The following is a 14,271-nucleotide window of genomic DNA, read 5'->3' on the forward strand; positions in this document are numbered from 1 at the left end:
AAGAAATAGAGTGGTAAATCAGTGGAATAGGTTAGATACACATGACACAATAATCAAAAACTACAGTAATCTACTGTTTGATAAATTCAGACTCTAGTTTTGGGGATAAAAATTCATTATTTGACAAAATCACTGGAAACATTGGGAAATAATATGTCAGAAACTCAACATAGACCTACATCTCACACCTCATGCTAAAATAAGGTCAAAATAGGTATATGATTTAGGTGTAAAGGGTGATTAGGAGAGCAAAGAATAGTTTATCAGATGTTTGGAGATGGGAGGAATTTATGGCCAAAGAAGAACTAGAGAACATTATGAAATGTAAAATGGATAATTTTTATTACATTAAAAAGATTTTGTGCAAACAAAACCAATGCAGTCAAGATTAGAAAGCCAGGGGAAATTTTTACAGCCAGTGTTTCTGATAAAGACATCATTTATAAAATATATTGAGAAATGGGTCAAATTTAAAATAATATAAGCCATTCCCCAATTTATAAATGGACAAAGGATATGAAGAGACATTTTTCAAAGGAATTGAAGCTATTTCTAGTAATATGGAAAAAATGCTCTATATCACTTTTGATTAGAGAAATGTAAATAAAACAATTATGAGGTACTGCCATCTATCAGATTGGCAGATGACAGAAAAAAATAATGATAAATGTTGGAAGAGATGTGGGAAAATTGGGAAACTGATGTGTTGCTGGTGGAGTTGTGAAATGATCCAACCATTCTGGAGAGCCATCTGGAATAATATCCAAAGGGCTACAAAACTGTGAATATGCTTTGATACAGCAGTGCCACTACTGAGTCTATATCACAAAGAATAATAAAAGAGGGGAAAGGACTCATGTGTGCAAAAATATTTGTAAGCAGTCCTTTTTATAGTGGCAAGGAATTGGAAACTGAATGGATATGGATTAGTTGGGGAATGGCTGAATAAATCATTTTACATGAATATAATGGAATATTACTGTTCTATTAAGAAATGATGAGCAGGCTGATTTCAGAAAAGCCTGGAAAAAACTTAAATGAATTGATATTAATTGAAATGAGAAGAATCAAAAGAACATGGAGATAACAACAAGATTATGTGATGATCAACTGTAATGGACTTGGCTCTTTTCAACAATGAAGTGATTCAATGCAATTCCAATACACTTTTGATAGAAGCTGCTATCCATATCCAGAGAGAGAACTATGGAGGCTGAATATGGATCAAAGCATAATATTTTCACCTTTGTTGTTGTCTGCTTGGGGTTTTTTGTTTGTTTCTTGTCCCCTTTTGATCTGATTTTTCTTGCACAGTATGATTAATATGAAAATGTTTAGAATACATTTAGAAAAATTGCACATATTTAACCTATATTGGATTACTTGTTATTTTGGAGACAGGAGTGAAGGAGAAAATTTTGCAATACAAGGTTTTGCAAGGGGGTAATGCTAAAACTAATTTGGAAAAACAAAACACTATTAATTTTTTTTAAAGTTAAAATAAAATAAAAAGACAGTAATGGAATGTTATTGTTCCATAATAAATGATACACAGGCTGATTTTAGAAAGTTCTGAGAAATTTAAAATGAATTGATACTGAGTGAAACAAGCAGAACCAGAAAAAAAACATTGTACCTACAACAGAACTGTGCAGTGATCAGCCATGATAGACTTCGTTCTCAGCAATTCAGTGATCCGAGGCAATCCCAATAAACTTTGTACGGAAAATGCCTTTTGTATCTAGAGAGAGCTATGAAGACTGAATCTAGATCAACATACAATTTTTACTTTTTTTTCTCATGGTTTTTTCTTTTTTTTTTCTGATTTTTCTCTCCAACATGATTCATATGGAAATATGTAAAATAATGAATGCATGTGTATAACAAAAAAGTTTTTGTGTATAATTGGAGAAAATAGAAATAATTAAAAAAAAATAATTTGTAAAAGGGGAAGAGAAAGAAAACCCCTTGAGGAAAGTTTTTTTTGTTTTTTTTTTTAATCTTTGTATTCTTAGGATCTAAGCACAGTGCTTGGTATATATTAGTTATTTAATAGATGCTTTTTGAAAAATAATCAAAGCATCAGTCTAATGATGTAGAGGGCTGAAACTCTTGAGTCATTGCACTGAGGTCGGGATAGCTGAGCACTTGAGGCTAACTACTGATTGGACAATACTCTATGGGCATATGCTTGGAAAATGACCCTTCCCACTATCCTGTGCTGGCTCGATGATTGGTGTATACAGAGAATTGTAGGAGGGACTAGGGAGTGGACTAATTCGAGCCAGAGTCACTTTTTGTGGTGAATGAGGAAGAAGGTGATTGCAGAGATCCTACTTCCATCCCCTTCACTTCTACCCCTAAAGACCAAGAATAAAGACTAAGGACTTTTGCTTATCCTCACTCCAGCTGATTCTAAGGTATCCTGGGTGTTAGTGCAGTCATCACATAATCCAAGCTTATATAAATTTATACTTTAATAAGAGAACAGAGAACATGGGAGTTATTTGCAGACCCTGAAAGATAAGAAAAAATCTTTAAAGTGAGAATATTTTTATTAATGATCTATTAAAAAAAATCAAAACAGAATGAAAAGTCTGTGAATGCTTTTTTAGTTCCCAGAAATAATCTTTGGTAGATGAGTGCAATTTTTCAAATGAAACATATTCATGTTGATTTGGCAGTTTTTAAATTCATGGCTCATTTGACAAGAAAAGCTGTTCTCTCAGGAGGTTTAGAGCAAGTGACAAAATGATAGGTAGCCCCGTGGGGAAGAGGCTGGAAAAGATAAGGAGTGATGTGTGTATGTGTGTGAGAGAGACAGGAAGGAAGGAAGGAAGGGAAGGAAGGGAAGGAAGGGAAGGAATGAAGGGAAGAGAGAAGAGAAAGAAGAAGACAAAAAAAGAGAAAGAGACTGAAAGAAAGTTCTGATAAAGGCCTCATTTCTAAAATATATAGAGAATTGACTTAAATTTGTAAGAATTCAAGCCATTCTCCAATTGATAAATGGTCAAAGGATATGAACAGGCAATTTTCAGATGAAGAAATTGAAACTATTTCTAGTCATATGAGAAGGTGCTCCAAATCACTATTGATCAGAGAAATACAAATTAAGACAACTCTGAGATACCACTACATACCTCTCAGATTGGCTAAGATGACAGGAAAAGCTAATGATGAAAGCTGGAGGGGATGTGAGAAAACTGGGACACTGGTATATATATATATGTAGAATTGTGAATGGATTCAACTATTCTGGAGAGCAATTTGGAACTAGACTCAAAAAGTTATCAAACTGTGCATACCCTTTGACTCAGCAATGTTTCTACTGGGCTTATAACCCAAAGAGATCTTAAAGGAGAAAAAGGTCCCCATATGTGCAAAAATGTTAGTGGCAACCCTTTTTGTAGTGGCAAGAAACTGGAAAATGAATGGATGCCTGTTAACTGGAGAATGGCTGAATACATTATGATATATGAATGTTATGGAATATTATTTTTCTGTAAGTAATGACTAGCAGAATGATTTCAGAGAGGTCTGGAGAGAATTACATGAACTGATTCTAAGTGAAATGAGCAGAACAAGGAGATCATTATACACAGCAACAAGAATACAATGATCAATTCTGATGGATGGGGCTGTCTTCAACAATGAGATGATTCAAACCAGTTCCAATTGTTTAGTGATGAAGACACCCAGAGAGAGGACTGTGGGAACTAAGTGTGAACCCTAACATAGCATTCTCACTCTCTCTATTGTTGTATGCTTGCATTTTGTTTTCTTTCACAGTTCTTTTTTCTTCCTTCTTGATCCAATTTTCTTGTGCAACAAGATAACTGTATAAATATGTATACATATATTGGATTTTATAATGGGCTGAAGCTCGAGTTGATGCACTGAGGTCCCAAGCACATGAGGCTAAATAATAATTGGACCATACTCTATTAATATATATGCTTGGAGAAAGAATGGCCCCCGCCCACTCTTTGTGCAAGTCCTGATGTGTTGTATAGGAAATGATGATTTTGGTGGGTGGAGGCAGAGGGGCGGAGAGAGAGACAGAAAGAGACTGCTGGCTGGTTCCTGTTGCAGCTACACACATTGCTAATGTGATCCCCCTTCACCTCCACAAAGAATAAAGATTGAAGATTTTCCCTTAACCTGAATTCCTGACTCCAGCTGATTTTTAAAATACACGGTCATCACAGGATTTAACATATTTTAACATATTTAACATGTATTGGACTACCTGTAATCTAGGAGAGAGGGTGGGGGGGAAGGAGGGGAAAATTTGGAATGGAAGGCTTTGCAAAGGTCAGTGTTAAAAAATTACCCATGAATATATTTTGTAGATAAAAAGCTTTAATAAAAAAAAAAGAAAGATTGAAAGAGAGAAGAAATAGAGATATACAGAGACAGTGAGAGAGATAAATAGAAAGAATAAGAGAGAGAGATGGAGACAGATAGATAGACAGAGACAGAGAGGGGGAAGGGAGAGAGGGAGAAAGGAAATAGATAAGCAGCTTCTTGTTCTCTAGTGGCAAGTGAAGAATTAAGGAAGTTTTGTGCAATAGAATCTGTAGCTAGTATTGTTACTGCTAACTTGTACTATAGAATAGGACTTCTTAAACTTTTTCTATTCCTGGACACTTTTCATCTGAGAAATTTTCACTTGTAAGTATATAAAATAGATTTACAATAAAGCATTTCCTGATAATAAATCATAAAGAAATTTATTTTTAAGCAATTCTTTGGCATACATATAATTTTACCACTTATTAAATATGAAGCAAATTTGCATACTAATGAGATGGATGTGCTTGATTATTTTTACATAAAGAATTAAATCTTGGTGGAAATTTTACTGCTGCCAAAGTTTTCACAATCCCCCACATTCATTACATGACCCCACATGAGGTTGCAAGCCATAGTTTAAGAAACTTCACTATAGAAGACCAGATTGGTAAGAAAGGTTTGCTACAGAAAGGCAAGAAAGCACAACTGTAAGTAGGGCAGGGTGATGGGAACTTTGCCCTAAAATGCTGAAATTTAGAGGTTGCTGATGTTCCTTCATTCCTTCAGCATTTTAGAAACTATTGAGATTAGTACCAGGAGATTAGTAACCAAGAGAATTAAAATAGGGAAGATATTAATCCTGATGAGCTCCTTTCTTCTCTCAATCAATCAACATGCATTTATTAAGCACCTGTTATATCCCTGGCACCCTGTTAGCCTTGAAGATTCAAAAAAGTGAAAGAATCTTTACCTTCAAAGACCTTATATTTTAATGGAGATGAAACAATATACTAATATGCTTAAAATAAATTTAGTACAATTTTTATAGAGGAGGGGAAAGCACCAACTTTCACCACCAGTTTCAAGAAAACTTCATGATGTGAAGGAAAGTAGAGATTACAAAGAATGGACAGAAAGAGGGAACATATCTCAGGCCTGTGCAAAGATTCCAAGACAAAAATGAAACTTCAAGTATGAGGGATAGTAAGAAGGACAGTTTAGCTGGATGATAATGTATAGTAGGGAATAAATATTAAGGATAGAAAGTTAAACTGAAATAAAGCTACAAAGGGATTTAAAGGCCAACCAGGGGATTGTGCATTTAATTCTAGAGGCACTAGAAAGCCACTAGAATTTAATGAAAAGAAAAATAACATGGTCAGACCTCCACTTTAGGAAAATCATTTTGGTAATTGAAGGTTGGAAGATGGACTGAAATGAAAATTGATCAAAAAGCTATTACAACAATCTGGATGAGAGATGTGATAAGGCAAATGGAGAGAAGGGGACAGATGTGGAGAAAAAAAATTGAGTTTAATGCCTATGTTATAAGAGCAGTTAAATAAAATAGGAGAATATTGTGGCTATCACCCAAGTGAGCTCCTCTCCATACACACCCTGGTGAACCCTCTTCATCCTGCTCCTTTCATGGTGACCTCTATAGAATTGCTATCATGATATCTCAGGATTTCTCTGGCAGACATAATGCTCAACATAGTTGTTGTTGTTTTTAAATCAATTTGAGGATGCATTTCATACTCATTGCCCTAGGCACCAAGATTCTAATCATAATTTCACATGTAGGACCTCAAATAGCCACAAAGATGTAAATAAACAGGCATGGAGATTTGAAAATCTATGAGGAAAACCATTGCTATTGTCATTATAGTCATTACTCAGTTAATAAAAAAATAGACAAATCTCCATCATCTGATGAGCTTTATTGGGTGATTTCTGAGCTTCAGAATAGTTGTCTGCAAGAAACAATCAATGGCAAGTTGGAACCTTAAATGTGGTCCTCCTTATATTTGACCAGTTAAGAGCCATTCCTATGGTACTTCTCTCCATGTAGGTTCTACAAGGTAGATAAGCACAATGGAACTGTGCTAAGAACAAAAGTATGGAAGACAATTATCGATATTGATGAATCTCAGTCCCAAGAAAAATAGATATTTCAATTCAATTTCTCTGTCAGCTTTAGAATAATAAACACTATCCCACTTGAATTAAAGTTTTTCTTTTTTTCTGAGATAATCAACTGAGCCAAAATAATAATAATAACAATAATTGGCATTTATAGAGCATTTACTATGTGCCAGATGTTGTGCTGTGTGTTTACAATTATTATCTCATTTGATCTTCACAATAATCTTGGGACAATAAAACAAGCATTTACATAATAGAAAAAAAAAATGTTTACACAACTTACTCTTTTTTTTTTTTTTTTTTGGAAGAGGCAGTTGGAATTAATTGACTTGCCCAGGGTCACATAGCTAGTTTAAGAGTCTAAGGCTATATTTGAACTCAGGTTCTCATGATTCCTAGGACTATGTGCTATCCACTGTGCCATGTAGCTGTTCCTTTGCTATTCCTTTTAAATTAATAATAAAGTTATCATGTAGTTTTCTTTTTGTTTCTTTTTTTCTTCTTTTCTCCTCTTCCTAAAAATAGCAACTATTAGAAACAAATGTGTGTATATATTGGTGTTTGTGTACAAAATTATTCTATACATACTTCTATTTATCAGTTCTTTTGGGGGGATGCAAATAACATCTTCTTTTGTGGTTAATTTAGTTCCTTAAATGTATTCTTAAAACAATATTGCTATTACTATATACAACATTAGATTTTAAGCTCTTGAGCACAGAAATTCTATCAGACATATCTAGACTTTAGTTTTCAAATGGGTAAAATGAAGACATTGGAGTTCATGACTTCTGAGGTCCTTTTGAGTTTTAAATCTGTGGTCCTATTGTCCTTATCCAACAAGACCTAGCACATTAATTTTATAAAGCAAATACATAATAAATGTTTGTTGAAAAACTATAAGAAATGATGAATTGAAATAAATACAAAGAAGCATATAAAGACTCATGAACTGATCCAGAATGAAGTAAATAGATCCAAGTAAATAATGAGTACTATGATGCAAATGGGAAAAAAACCACAACCCAATGAAAGTATAATGATAAAGCTTAACCCCAAAATAAAGAGGAGAAAAATGTACCTTCCTCCCTTCTTTAAGGGGGTAGGAGACTGTGGATATAGAACACATTGTCAGATGTAATTCACTGAACTCCTCGTTTTCTTTTCTTCCTCACTGAACAAGTAAAACTGGTTTGAATCATCTCATTGTTGAGGAGAGCTATGTCCAAAAGAATTGATTTTATATATATATATATCTTATATATAGTCTTATTGTTGCCATATATAATGATCTCCTGGTTCTGCTCATTTCATTTAGCATCAGTTCATGTAATTCTCTCCAGGACTCTCCGAAATCATCCTGCTGGTTGTTTGTTACAGAACAATAATATTCCATAACATTAATATACCATAATTTATTCATCCATTCTTCATTTGATGGGCATCCACTTGGTTTCCACAAACATTTTTTCATATGTGGGTCCCTTTCCCTCCTTTAAGATCTCTGTAGGATATAAGCCCAGTAAAAACACTGCTGGATCGAACAGCTGGATCCATTCACAGTTCCACCAATGAGACACAATTTTTTTTTAATAATTAACTTTTTTTTTCCCCAAACACATTTACTGAATTGAATTCAAAGAATAATTTTCATGTGATAGATTCATATGTACCTTGGAATCAATTAGTCACAACTAAAACCAGGCCTTCCTCCTCCAATTTATGAGATGCTTTGCTGGGACTCATGCCTTTAAGTTGTCTTTTTATATCCAATCTTTTAATCCTTGATTTACATTCACACAAATGATTTATGTTTTCTTATGTCAGCCTTTGTGGGCTCAAGAAGACCACTTCTTTTGAGCTTTCTCTACATGTTTTGCCTTCACACACTTTTTTTGAGATATATAGAAAATCTTTTGATTATAAATCCAACTCAAATTTTTAAAAAATGTATGTTTGATTTATGTTTAAAACATGACCATTACAAGGAGAATCCATTTGAATTTCCTGAAATTCATTACACATAAATTGTTAATTGATGAATAAGCAACAGAGAACTATGAAAAGGACCAAACTTTCCATATTATCTTATTAACAGAACTCCCTTTTACTTTATAGGCACACTATGCAGAAAACAGGAATCCGAGTTGGCTTCAAAATTAGCCACAGGGTTGCCACACTTGCAAATTAATCCAGTATTAGAAGGAAACTTTGGTTCTGGGAAAGAAATCAAAACTCCACAATCTGGTTAACATCTGGTTTCCAGCAGCAGCTTCAAACTTTGTTTGAGTTCTCACTTCCAAACCATTGTTGAACTCCCTGTAGAAAGCATCAGATCATAGGAAAGCTAAATGGAGCAGATGGTATCCTCAAATAGAAAATCTAGCTGTAGGAGGTAAAAAAAATTCAGCCCACTCCTTAAAAGGACCAATTGTTCTTCTAGTGACACCCACTCTACTTGCACCCTAGGAAACTACTGTGCTAATTGTTGTCAACTTAAAATAAAAGGCACAATAATTGAATAATAATTAAGTGCAATTAATCATTTAATATTCCTTGGGCCCCTGATAAAACCATTTCCTGTACTTTACGTGGAGTAGTATCCCCTCAAATTCATCAGTGGATAAAACCCATATCCCCACCCTATTAGGAACTTTAATCTGGTAAGCTTGCAGCCACTCTTTGATTTCTTCTGTAGAAGAGTATAGCATTAAATTATAATTTTTTATTCCCCAAGGCTCCCTAATAAAAATATTTGAAGTTTTTTTCTTCACATTTTTCTTTCAGATATGAATCATTCTAAGGCTGTAGTTGGTCAATGTTGATCATAGAAAAATTTCTCTTTGTCCCTTTTCCCCCTCAGATACTCAATGTTATATATGTTACTATACTATAATACTATAAAACTCTGGCTAATAATTATAATTTTAATCATAATAATTTACATAACCATTCACATGCTTTCCTCATTATATCCCAGAAGACAGATATCACAAGTATTATACTCATTTAACATATGAAGGAGCTGAGAGTTGAAGTGATTTGGCTAGGGTACATAGCCATAAGTGAAAAAACTGGAACCTGAACCCAAGATTCTCTTCTTACCATTATACTATTCTATCTATTTATGCCTCATATGTGACCAATAACAATGATTAGCATTCTTTCTCTGCTAAACATAGATGAATAACACCTTAGTATTTTGACATTACAATGTGCATTCTATTGCACATGTTTAATCTATATTCAATTGCTTGCTGTCATTGAGAGGGAGTTAAGGAGAGGGAGGGAGAAAAATTTACAACACAAGGTTTTTCAAATGTAAATGTTGCATATTATCTTTGCATAAGGAAAAATAAAAATACCATTCCTTCATCAAGAAATAGATGCATTGAAAAAGATCATTGGCTAATACAGAAACCAGTAATTTAATGAGACAATAAGAAATAAATAAAATAATCAAAAGACTGAAAACAACAAAAGAAAATTTAAGATATCTGATATTAAAAAAAAAAAAAACTAACCTGGAAAAAAAGCCCAATAGCATTCTAAAGTACTTGAGAATGTTGACATTGGAAAGTAAGGATTCATAGAACATCAGAATTTCAGCATTGGAAGGAAACTCAGTAGACTTCTAGTCTAATCAATACCTAGAATAGAATTGTTGTTATACCATATCCAACAAGTACTCATACAAGTTTGCTTTAAAACTTCCAATAAAGTAGTTTATCCAGTTTTGGACAGATCAAATTGATAAGTTTTTTCTTTATACCAAAACTTTTACAATATCTACTCTTTATCCTCTGGATTCAAGCAGAAGAAACTTAATGCATGTGGTAATGTTAAAATACCTGCAGTGTCTTTTACAAGTCTTCTATTCTTTGGTCAAAGTAAATTTCATTCTTTCAATTACTCTTCATATAACACAGTTCTGCAGGTTTTTCACCATGCTGGTGATGTTCCTGTGGACACCCTCCACCTTGTCAATGTTATTCTTAAAATAAGTTCGCAGAATTGGATCCTCTCATATGTACATTTTGTACAATCATCTAAAACATGATGGGTACTTCTTTAGATATTTATGACACCATACATTCTCAGAATGGGTTCTCAGAAAAAAAAATTCATCTCTAAGTAATCAAAAGTATTTATAAATTCTGACTTTCTATAATTTTATTATATTCTTAATTAATCATTGCCTTATCTCTGTGAGGTAAGATAAGAACAGGTCATAAATCTATTTACAAATTTGAAAACTATGATAATTCCAGGTTAACCATTCATAACAAACATGAATTATAATATTCCATAATTTCAAGAGGAGTGAAGTGGTAGAAGAAATGGAGAACACATTATAGGTTTATAAGCTTTAGAACTTGAAGGACTTTTGACTTTCATCTTAAAGAAGGAAATACTGGAGATGGGGAATATAGATGACAAACATGTTCAGGGTTTTCACATGGAAGATGCATTATTAAACTTGTGCTACCCTAGAGGGCAGAACTAGAAATGTTGCATGTAGATTTCAGAGCAGTCAGATTGACCTAAGTAGAAAAAGAAATGGGATCAAAGATTTAGAGCATGAATAAATCTTAGAGGTTATTTAGTATAATCCTCTCATTTTACAAATAAAGAAACTGATTTCCAAGAGAGTGTTAACTGACCTAATAACAGCCATATAGCTAATAAGTCTGGGATGGGGATATAAACCCAAGTATTCCTGACTCCAATTTCTGTATGCAATCAACCAGAACTATCCAAAAATTAAATGCACTTCTGTGAGACACAGTGGAGTCTCCAACCCTAAAATTATTCAAGCAAAGGTTGGATAACTTTTAAAAGATATATGTTATTTATAAGATTTTTGTTTAAAAATCATTTTAATGAGATAGCCTCTAAGGTTTCTTTACACTCTGTGATCCTTAGAACGCAAAATGAAGCAGAGAAAGCAGTCAGGTTGACAAAGCATTTTCAAAGTGAAAATTTCCCATTTCTCATTTTTTAGACAATGAGTACCAGAATTGAATGGTGGTTGATTTCTCATGATTTAACAATTATCATATTAAGATGACATCATTGTTTAGAAGTCTCTGGACTTCACTGTATTATAGAGGGTAGAAAGGAAATTGGAAACCAGTCTTGGAATATAGCATTCCTTCAAAACAAATTCTACTTTAATAATAATTTCTTTCAGTGATTCATTCAAGTTTCCACTAATTAACATAAATGACCTGGAAAGGAGATTGTCTGGTCATGTAGGAATAATGACACAACTGACAAATAGCCAAAATAATTTCAGAGATATTAAAAGATGCAGAGGAGAGTCTAGAGAAAAGGTTGGATCTTCTCATAATAGGAGCTTAGTAAATGCTTGCTGACTTAATAGACTTATAGAAAGACAAATGTAAGAATTGCACAGAATTAAGATATGGAAGAACCATAATCTTTATTAATAAAAGGAATAGCCATATTGAAGAGACCACACAGTCACCAAAATATAAATATTCTGATACATTAAAGACATAACAAGGGGAACTGTAATGGAAAAGACCAACCAGGAGCAGATGGTGATATTCACACATATATGTTTATAGATATGTTTATACAACTACCATTGACAGTGCACACACACACACACACACACACATACACACCTTTGACTATGGAAATCTAATAAGCAAATATTGTGATGGTTAATATTTTAAATTATGCTTAATTTTCCATACACATATGTATATGTTTATATACATATATATATGCACACACACATATATCTATATGGCTATATATATATGGTTTTGGAAATCCTATGAACAAACATTGTGACACTTAAAATTTCTTGCAATAGGCACTTCAAATCCAAGCTCCTAATGGGTTATGTAAACCCTATGAGTGAAAATATTTCAGATGAGAACACTCCCCAGGTTACCCACTGTGTACTGTTTGCACAGCTTATTTAAAAAAAAAATTTTTAAAGGGGAGGGCAGGTGGTCTTAGAATTTACACAAAGAAAAAGAAAAACTGCCATGTGAATTTCAGGTTTGATTTGGCAGAACACAACATGCCCATGTCTACAATATTAATTTCCACATTCAAAGGCTGACACTAGTCCCTGCTCTTCTTTTCTTTTTTAGCAAATGAGATAGCAAATAAACGTTGAGGATTTCACACATGGAGTTAGACTTGCTGGTCTTCACTGTGACTTAGTGTATCATTCCAAAAAATTTTGTATAAAACTTGTATAAATTTGTATAAACTTGTATAAAAATAATTTGTGATACCCCATGAATTATGTCATTTAAATCTTTACATTAAGCAATTGATACTATTTACATTTTTACATTAAGCACCTGTGTCAGTCTTTAGGTGTTGATCGTTTCTTCAGCCAGGTGCACTCTAACTAAAAATTTAGGGGCTTTATTGGAAACTAAAAACAGTAATTAGAATATACTAAACTCACTAAGATTTTTTTCAAAAGGAAAATGGAAATTGAAAAATATCAGAATGGGGCAGAAGTGGAAAATTGTTTATAAAACATCTGTTCTCTCCATTATTGTGAATTTTTTAGAAATTCTAGAAAATTATCCAAGAATATTGAACATTTTGGGGAAAAATAATATGAGGGACCTCACAACAGACCATATAGAAAGACAGAACATTTTCAACAGTATACTTGTGGGAAAATTAATTTAAATTTTAGACTATTTTTAGCACAGTCATGAGATGTAAACAAATACCCAAAGGTAGAGTTACTCAGAGGAATCATATGAGTTTTATTATTATAATGGGGAGTTTTGGCCACTCAAACAGTTTGTAAAGCCAATTAAACAAATAAATAGAAACTTTAACATAAGATCCCAATTTAGGACAATTCCCCCAACCATATGGCCAGACCAAATGGAAAAAATTCACATCTTCTGATATATCTGTACACTTGGAAAGCTATTCAATGTAGTAATTGTCAGAGGGTCAAGAAGTCAACTCAGAAATTTCATTCTGAAACCTCACCTTCAAGGCCTTATCAAGTTTATGCTCATGTTGCTTCATTTTAATTTCTTCAGAGAACAGTTTAATTATTTGATTGGAACTATGATTGTCAGAAATAACTGAACCAAAATCAGGCTTCAGACAATTATTGTTTGTTGGGGGATCCTGAATAAGTCCCTTAACCTCTTAGCCTCAATGTTCTCATCTATAAAATGGTGATAGTTATAACATCTATCTCACAGGATGGTTGTGAAGACCAAATGAGATAAAAACCTTTGCAAACCTTCAAGTGCCATATTATACTAACGATTCTTAGTAGCTATTATTGCTTGGAGTTGAAACCTTTGAAAAGAATGGGAATAGAGAGAAAGCAAGGACTATATTTTTATTAGTGGATATTCCAGGACAAAATCAATGATTATTTGACATAAAAATGAAGTTATTGTCCATAAAACATCTGACTTTCAAGAGGAATCTGAAAACACATTATACTTACAAAATAAGTCCTTTAGATAAGAAAAATAAGCCTTATGAACAGTGATCAAAATGGTGAAAAACTGGAGAAGTCTGTGATTTTGAAACATAATAAAAGCATCCTCCCCCCAAAAAAAATCACTAGAGAAGCAAAAATATATAAAGCAGGGGAAAGGAAAAAAACTCATCTCAATCAATAAGTAATTTTAGAAAGATGTGATCTTATCAGAGTTCCAAAGTAATGTTTTTTCACCTTATATTTTTTCTACTCAAGAATAACAACAACAACAAAAAAAAAGCCACTCATCTTAAAATTTAAGAATTGCTATTGAGACCATGAAGCCTAGTTTAGTAGAAACCTCATTATTA

Source organism: Sarcophilus harrisii, chromosome 1, assembly GCF_902635505.1.
Source record: "Sarcophilus harrisii chromosome 1, mSarHar1.11, whole genome shotgun sequence".
In the NCBI taxonomy this organism is placed as follows: Eukaryota; Metazoa; Chordata; class Mammalia; order Dasyuromorphia; family Dasyuridae; genus Sarcophilus; species Sarcophilus harrisii.